Source organism: Ursus maritimus, unplaced genomic scaffold (genome assembly GCF_017311325.1).
Source record: "Ursus maritimus isolate PB19 unplaced genomic scaffold, ASM1731132v1 scaffold_15, whole genome shotgun sequence".
Classification (NCBI taxonomy): Eukaryota; Metazoa; Chordata; class Mammalia; order Carnivora; family Ursidae; genus Ursus; species Ursus maritimus.
Genome location: NW_024423897.1, coordinates 61,547,196 through 61,555,398, shown reverse-complemented (window position 1 = coordinate 61,555,398; position 8,203 = coordinate 61,547,196).

The window sequence follows — 8,203 nt, the reverse complement described above, 5'->3', positions numbered from 1 at the left end:
GGGGGGGGTCCATTAAGGTTAAATATACACATTTTACATGGATTCCCCTTAATGCAGTCAGTTTTACAATGTAAGTAGTTTCGGTGTATCAGAGCACCTTCCCATTGGATTCCTAATCAAGGACCCCTCTTGTCCCAGCACTTGCTGGGATCCTGGAGGGAGTGCAACAAGAAGGAGTAAAGGATCAAGAAGTTCGGTTCTGCACTATCCTTTGTTTCTCTCTCTCCCTGTTTGCAAATCTAAATACGCCGCCATATATTGTACTAAGTGCCAGTCAAAATGAAACGTAAATATCCCTCCAGCGCGGTTGACAACCCTCTCCCTATGCTTGGACTACGTCTGGATTTCAGATGCAACGGTATTCTGAGGTTCTCCAACAAGTTTCTGATGCTGAGACAGATCCCTGGAAAGCAAGTGCGCAGCAGAATCCCCAGCAGGCGGACAGGTCCCCACCGTCCCTGGCCTGGAGCTGCCTGGAGCCTCGCGGAGACCCGAGGTGGAAGTCTCTAGAGGCCAGTGGGCAGCCCCCTGGGGTCGGGATCCCAGGACTGAGGGCACTCTTCTCTGACTTTCTAAGAACCGCGCTTTTGGTTACCTGGCTCTTCCCCCACGTAACTGACTCTGAGCTCTTAGTGACTGTGAGGTCTCTTCATTGCTGCCTCCTCCCTCCTGGTTTCCTTTAGTGGGCAGCAAAGTGTCCGTCCTCTCCATGGCGCCCCGCCTCCGACGTGCTTCCCGAGTGTCTCTTCCCATTTCTCCGCATCTTGCAGACCCGGTGTCTGCCCCCCACCCCCCACCCCTACTCTCCCCACTCCTCTCCAGCTCCTCCTCGCCCGGGTGCGCAGCCCCCCGGGCCTGGGAGGGGCTGGCTCGAGAGCGCAGCGCGGAGAGAGGGAGAAGAGGGGAGGCGACGCGCAATAATGCAGGGGCCTGAGTTCCATTCGGGGAGACCCGTTTCGGGAGCAGCCTTGGTTGGCCAGCGACTTTGGAAGAAGAAAGGTTGGAAAGCCCGCCTTTGCGTCTTTCCCCCCGCGCTCGCAGGAAGGCCCGGACCCCCGCACCCAGGCGCGGACACACGCACGCGCACACTCGCGCTTCCCGAGAGGGCCGCGCCGCCCCGCGCCGGCTTTTCTGCGCAAGTGGAAACACATGAGCAGTTGTTGGGTTTGGGTTTTGTTTTGTTGTGGTTTTGGTTTTAGATCTTTTTTTGTTTGTTTCTGCAAGACAGTGTTTGGAAGAACTTAGCTCACCCTCGTCCTCGCCCCTGCGGCAGCTACTCCCTGGCTTTGTCGTCGCCGCTTTAACACCAGAGCGCACCTCGGTGGCGTCCTCGGCGGCGCGTGCGGCCCGGGAGCGCGCCCGGGACAGTGCAGAGCGGGCAGGAGTCACCTCCGACCCGGCGGGAGCAGGTAGGACTCCTCGATCCCAAGAATACATTGGCAAAGGAAGATTTTCTGCACTCTTCTGACAATGACTTTCAGCCAACAAGAGAAGCTCTAGAGAGCGTTTGTCTAGGGCTATGTTGCAGATCTTTTGGCTAATCTTACTTTGGTGTGTGTACCCCCAAACAGCTTGACTAGGCTGCTAATTCGGGGGGCACATGGCATGCGCATAGGCGTGCCTGTCCCCCACCAAACTCTCCCTCAGGCCGTGACACAACTGGCATTGCTTAGGTAGGGAAGGGAGGAGGGTTTTGTTTTGTCTTGTTTTCCCTTTTTAAAAACCGGAGAGAATGCGGAAACACCAATTCGACAAATCACATTAAAAGTAAAAACAAAAACAGCTTCAGCTGGACAGCATGTAAATGGCTGACACCCACCAGCGAGAAGGAATGGGAAACACCTGTAAATAGGACAAACGCTGCTCTACAGTCAGGAAGAATTCTGACAGTCAGTGGGTGAAGACAAGCCATTTGGTGGGAAAACGGGCCAGAGATATGAACAGACTCTGCCCAGAGAAGATTGGAAAAAGCGTAAAGATGCCCCAGTTGCCTAGAGATGGGGGAGTCAGCGGAGCAGATGCCACGTTCCAGCCACTGGACGACACCACACTAGGCCCAGGGGTGTAGACGCAGGGAGCCCTCCCTCACTGCCCTGCTAGTTTAAATTGCTACAAAGAAACTAGGGAGATGTTTGGCAGCATCTGGGAGAACAGAAGATGCCCACTTCCCTCTCACTTGCAACCCCTGGCTTCCTTGCCCACCACACAGAGCAAGTCTGGGAGGCATGGCAGGCAGGCCAAGCACAGCCCTGCAGCATTGTTTGCAAAGGGCAAGATTGGAACCCCCCAAACTGCGATCAGTACAGGCCTGGGTAAAGAATTTGTGGCATATTTCAGGGAATAGAATGGTCCCCAGGGGTGAATGTGAATGAAGGTAGTTCTCCTTGTATCAACAGGAATAAATCCTGAAAGTATAAAGCTGAGCGAGGAAAAATAATAATTAAAAAGAAAAAGGATACAGACCAGATGATGCAGAAGGTGGGCGTTGACCACCAACGGTATTCAGTGCTGTCCTCAGCAGGGGGGTGGGGCAAAACAGCTGTGCCGGAAGGAGGTCTCCATGCTACTGCAGGGCACTCAGAAGACCTTTGAAGAGGGGCAGCGGGACTGGGAGGTGGGCCCTGGCACTCTTAGTGATGTTTTATTTCTGAAAAATATATCAGTCGTAAATGTCACAAATGTCACAAAATATTAATGATTATTAACTTGGAATGATGGTTACATGCAATTATATTACTCTGTACATTGTTATTGTGTGAAAATATTTTGTTTTGAAAATTAAAACAAAAATAATAATTAGCATTTTAAAAAGTGTTATAGCACAGAAGTATAATTTGCTAATTTAGCCTTTTATTTTAAAAAATTCTTAAAAATTTACATCCTTCATGTCTTTTTTCCTCTCTCCATTTCCCTACCCTTCAGAAAGAATTAAAAAGCCAAAAAACAATGTGTTGGGTTTGCAGTTTAGACCTTTAAATGGATTGTCATTTGGGTGTATGTCTTTGTGCAGTTATCCAGAGCATGGCAGGGGGACAGGCTTCTTGGGCAACAAGCTCCCCAGAAGCCCTGTGTGCTCCATCTGGGATCTGCAGAACCACTGCCTCACTCTGGGGGAGGCTCGGCCTGGCCCCGGCTCTGCTCAAGGCCATGGGCTCCAAGGTCTCTCCTGAGCCTGGCTGCCCCCTGGCCACCTGCGTGCCTTTATAGGGAGACGCATGCCTTTACGCTGCGTGGAATTCTGCATCTTCTCTTGATGTCACAGTGGACATATTTTAGAAATTCAAATCAAGATTAGAGAGAGGAGCTGGGGGACAGCAAGTTGGGGAAGGCAGAATGCAGCCTAGCAAGGAAAAGAGAAGAGAGTCAGTGCCCAGCGAGAAGGTGCCTGCCCTGGCAGGCTGTGGCTCGTCCCATACCTCCTCACTCCTGAAGGAGAGCTCCTACCTTTCTGCCCTAAGCTCTTTCTAGAAAGGACTCCCTCTCACCACTGCAGCCAGAAGGATATGGATCGTCAAATACAAGTCTGCTTAAAGCCCTTGCTCAGTGGGAGAGGCTGTGAGGCCAAGTCCTTTGGCCTGGCCTGGTGAGTGATTACAGTGGTCTGCATACGTCATTCTCTTCCTCAACCTGTTCTGAGCCGGGCCAGGAGGAGGGCATTATTTCCTGGGAACCACCAGGCTTCCAAAAGCTTCCCTGTGCCAACATGGCTGAAAGCCCTTTGGAACTTGCTTCTGCCCGCAGCTGTAGGCCAGCGGCCCCCTTGCTCGCTGCTGCAAGTGCCCCGGCCCCCTCACCTTTCTGCTGCAGTCACACTCCCTCCTGTGTCCGGCCTCCACACATTGCTTCACCCCCTCAGGCTCCCCATGGTTCTCATTTACCCCTTCTCCTTGGGAGCTGCTGGCGCTTGGTATGTTGGCTCTCTGACCTCGTCCCCCTGCCCCCACTCCAAGCCTGGGAAAGTCATGAGCAGGAAACAAGTATTGATGGGATGGATGGATAAATGGCTCACTCCTGGTTATTCATTTTTACTTCTAAAAGGCACAGCAAGGAGTTGAGGGAGATAAACAGAAAACTGACCCGGACACTTGCTTACACGTCACCACTGCTCCCCCGTGGAGACGCCACTGGCCTGGAGCATGGTGGCATGCGAGCACCGGGGCGCATCAGATGACTCCTCGAGGCCCCGGCTCTCTGATAGAGCACATGATTGATCTGGGATGTTAAACTTGAGGACCTAATGGATACTCACATTTATTTATTTGTTTGTTTGTTTATTTATTTATTTATTTATTTATCTGTTTATTTATATGTTGTGTTAGTCACCATACAGTACATCCTTAATTTTTGATGTAGTGTTCCATGATTCATCGTTTGCGTATAGCACCCAGTGCTCCACGCAATACGTGCCCTCCTTTAATACCCTTTCCTGGCTAGCTAACCCATCCCTCCACCCCCCTCCCCTCTAAAACCCTAAGTTTGTTTCCCGGAGTCCAGAGTCTCTCATGGTTCATATCCCTCTCTGATACTCACATTTAAAGTAGCATGGAGTTTTACAAAATTTACAAAAATTCCTGAGTTAGCAATCAGCCCCAAACCTTGCATTCCTTGAGGAAAGTGGACATGCATTTTTAGTTTTGCATCCCAAATGACCTGTGCAGTCCCCAGCACATAGCAGGTGCTCACAATGATTAATTGGGCGACTGAATGAAAGCGCATTGACATTTGGGAAAAGGAAGCTTGAACATAAGCAAACTGAACTTTGGCGATATTTTTACATAAAATATTCAGAGTGGGTAAGAGTTCTAGTATTTAAACAATTAATTTGATCCCAGCAAGATTTTTGTGGCTACAGGCAAACGAATTCCAAAATGTATTTTTAAAGGCACGGTCATTAGTATAGCTAACATTTTGACAAAGAATAAAGTGGGAGGAATCAGTGTACCTTATTTCAAGACGCTGCACGGCTACAGGAGTCGAGAGTATGTGCCACTGGTAGAGGAATAGACAGGTAGGTCATTGGAGCAGCATCAAGAGCCCAGAGACATATCTGCACTAATATGTCTGACCTATTTGATGAAGATGCAAAATAATTCAATGGAGGAAAGTTACGTCTTTCTGACAAATGGTGTGGAAATAACTGCATATCCCTAGCAGAACACCAACAGAAAACATGTCAACCCAACTCTCACACCTCATACAATAATTAACTAAAAATGGATCGCTGACTTAAATGTAATCATAAGACTTTCAGAAAAAATATAGAAGAAAATCTTTAAGATCTAGGGCTAGGCAGTGAACTCTAGACCAGACACCAAAAGCACATCCATAAAAGGAAAATTTGATTAACCGAATTTCATCCAAATCTAAACTTTTTGTTCTGTGAAAGATACATTTATTTATTTATTTATTTATTTATTTATTTATTTACTTACTTACTTACTTATTTTTTAAGAGATACTTTTGAAAGAATACAAAGATGGGATGCAGACTGAGGAAAATATTTGCAAACCATATATCCAACAAAGGACTAGTATCTAGAATATATAAAGAATACTCAAAAAAAAAAAAAGGAAGAAAACAATGACAGAAGACAATTGATTAGAATTTGGACAAAAGACACAAAAAGACATTTCACCAAGGAGGATATACAAAGGACAAATAAGGGTGTGGGAAGCCCTTAGTCACCATCAGCCATCAAGGAAATGCAAACTAAACCACAGGGGGAACACATGCACCCACCATAATGGCTAAAATAAACAAGAGTGACAATGTCGACTGCTGGTGACCATGTGGAGAAATTGGATCATTCACACATTGCTGGTGGGAGTAGAAAATGGCACATTCGCTCTGCAAGACAGTTTGGCAGCTTCTTGTAAAACTCCACTTGAAACGACCACGAGGTCTAGCGATGGCATTCTTGGGCGTTGGTCCCGGAGAAATAGAAACGTATGTTCACACAAAGCTCCACACGTGGGTGCTCACAGCAGCTTCATTTGTAATGGACACTGAAGCACGCAGATGTCCTTCCGTGGCCCCGTGGTCGAGGTAGCACTCAGCCGTGCACCAAGTGCGCGTTGGTCCACAGGGCGGCCTGGGTGGATCTCCAGGGAACTACGCAGAGCGACCAAAGCCAATCCCAAAGGCTATTTCCTGCACGATACATAGAATTTAAATAAAAAAAATGTACCGAGCATTTTTGAATTAGAAGGTCTTGGAAGTGGGGATCAGTTTGGTGGCTGCCAGCACTTGGGGACAAGGGTGGGGGCAGTGAGGGAGGCGGGCGTGTTTATAAACGTGAAAGGGAGGACCCTTGGAGAATGGCAGTGTTCAGACTGTGTGCATTTCAGAGACCTTACAGGACACCTAGAGTCTGACAGCTAAAGAAGTTGTGAGGCCGATAGCATGCGCAGTCCCTTCTGAGCACAGGGAGGCCAGGCCGTAAGACCGCACCCTTCTGAGGATGCGGAGGCAGGCGCTGCGTCGCTGTCCCGGCTGCCAGGAGCTGCAGAAGTGCCCGGCGCCCACAGTGATGACGGTAACTCTAAGAGGGGACATTTCTGCATTGTTCTTTTACTTCAAGGCAAGCCTAGCGGGGAAGATTTGTAACATTACCAGTGGGTAAAAATGGGTTCTATGAACAACTACAAAATATGGCAGGATTTTTGTGTGTGTGTGTGTTTTTAAATGCTATTATTGTGTGCAGAAAGAATTGTAAGGATAGAAACAGAATTCCAAGTAGTTACTTATGAGGAGTAAAATCTGCAGCATGAATAGGGAAAAATTTACGTTTTGTCACTTATGTATTTTTTTTTTACCTCTTCAAATATATTTGGTAATTTTAAAGTTATGTATGAAATTGATGAATCGGGTATGTACTATCATGGAACAAGAAGACAAGCAAGGCTTTCTATCTGTTATCTTGTGAAATCTCTGACCTCTCCAGAGTTTTATGTGACTCTCTGAGAAACATTTTTTTTTTAAATATTTATTTATTTATTTATTCGACAGAGAGAGAGACAGCCAGCGAGAGAGGGAACACAAGCAGGGGGAGTGGGAGAGGAAGAAGCAGGCTCATAGAGGAAGAGCCTGATGTGGGGCTCGATCCCAGACCGCCGGGATCACGCCCTGAGCCGAAGGCAGACGCTTAACCGCTGTGCCACCCACGCGCCCCTCTGAGAAACATGTTTATGGTCAACTTTTATATAGAGAATTTGAAGTACGGTAGATAATCAATTATATCTCAGATAAACACACACGTATTTCTAATTTATTTAGCATCAAAATATTTATAGTTAAATCTCTCCCCATATATTGAAAGTCTTGTTTCCTTCAGCATTGTATATTTATTTTTTTGATTTATCTTAAAATATACATAAAAGTTTCAAAGCTATATCAACATTACTAATCACAATAAATTCATGAGTACATTTTTTTTTCTTTGCAAATCTTTTTGTATCTGGAAGATATCACATTCAGGATTCACAAAGCACTGTGTTCAAAGTTACTTGAAAATATTATATTATCCTGTCAGTTTTATACACAGATTTCTATATTTCTATGTTAATTTTAGAGCTTTTTCCGTTTTGTACTGGATTCCACTTTTTGCGAAGTAATGTTCATGGTTTAAAAGTCACGAACAGTGTCCTCAGCAAAGTCTTGATTCTTTCCTTTCCCTCCGTTTGTCCATCCTCGTTAGCTTCTCACGGTCCTTCCGTGATTGTTTCTGCTAACGTAAGTGAAGATATGCGTGCATTCATGAGAAGAAGTAAATCCTTTGCCTTTCTTTCTTAGACACAAATACCCTTCTCTACTGCTATTTTTCTGAACAGTAAATCAAGGAAATCATTACAAATAATTTTATAGAGATTTTCCTCATTTTTTCTAAAGTATCTTCACAGCATTCACCTTGGGAACGCATTGTGGCTGTTTGACCAGATGTCTAGGAAAGACATTTGTGCTGTTAGAAGCTTTGGCTTTGAGAAACAGTGCTGCAGCGTGCAGCCTCCCACAAAGGCAGTCCCGTATTCGTGACGGCACAGAATCAGGATTCTAAGAAGTGGTGACCGGGTCACAGGGTGAATGAGGTGTTTTTCCAGGGATGGAAAATGTCCCATTTACGTCTCTCAACAATGTGAAGACTGCTGGCTGCTTCACGCTCCTGCCAACACTTGGCATGGTCACTGATTTCCACTTAGCCACTCTG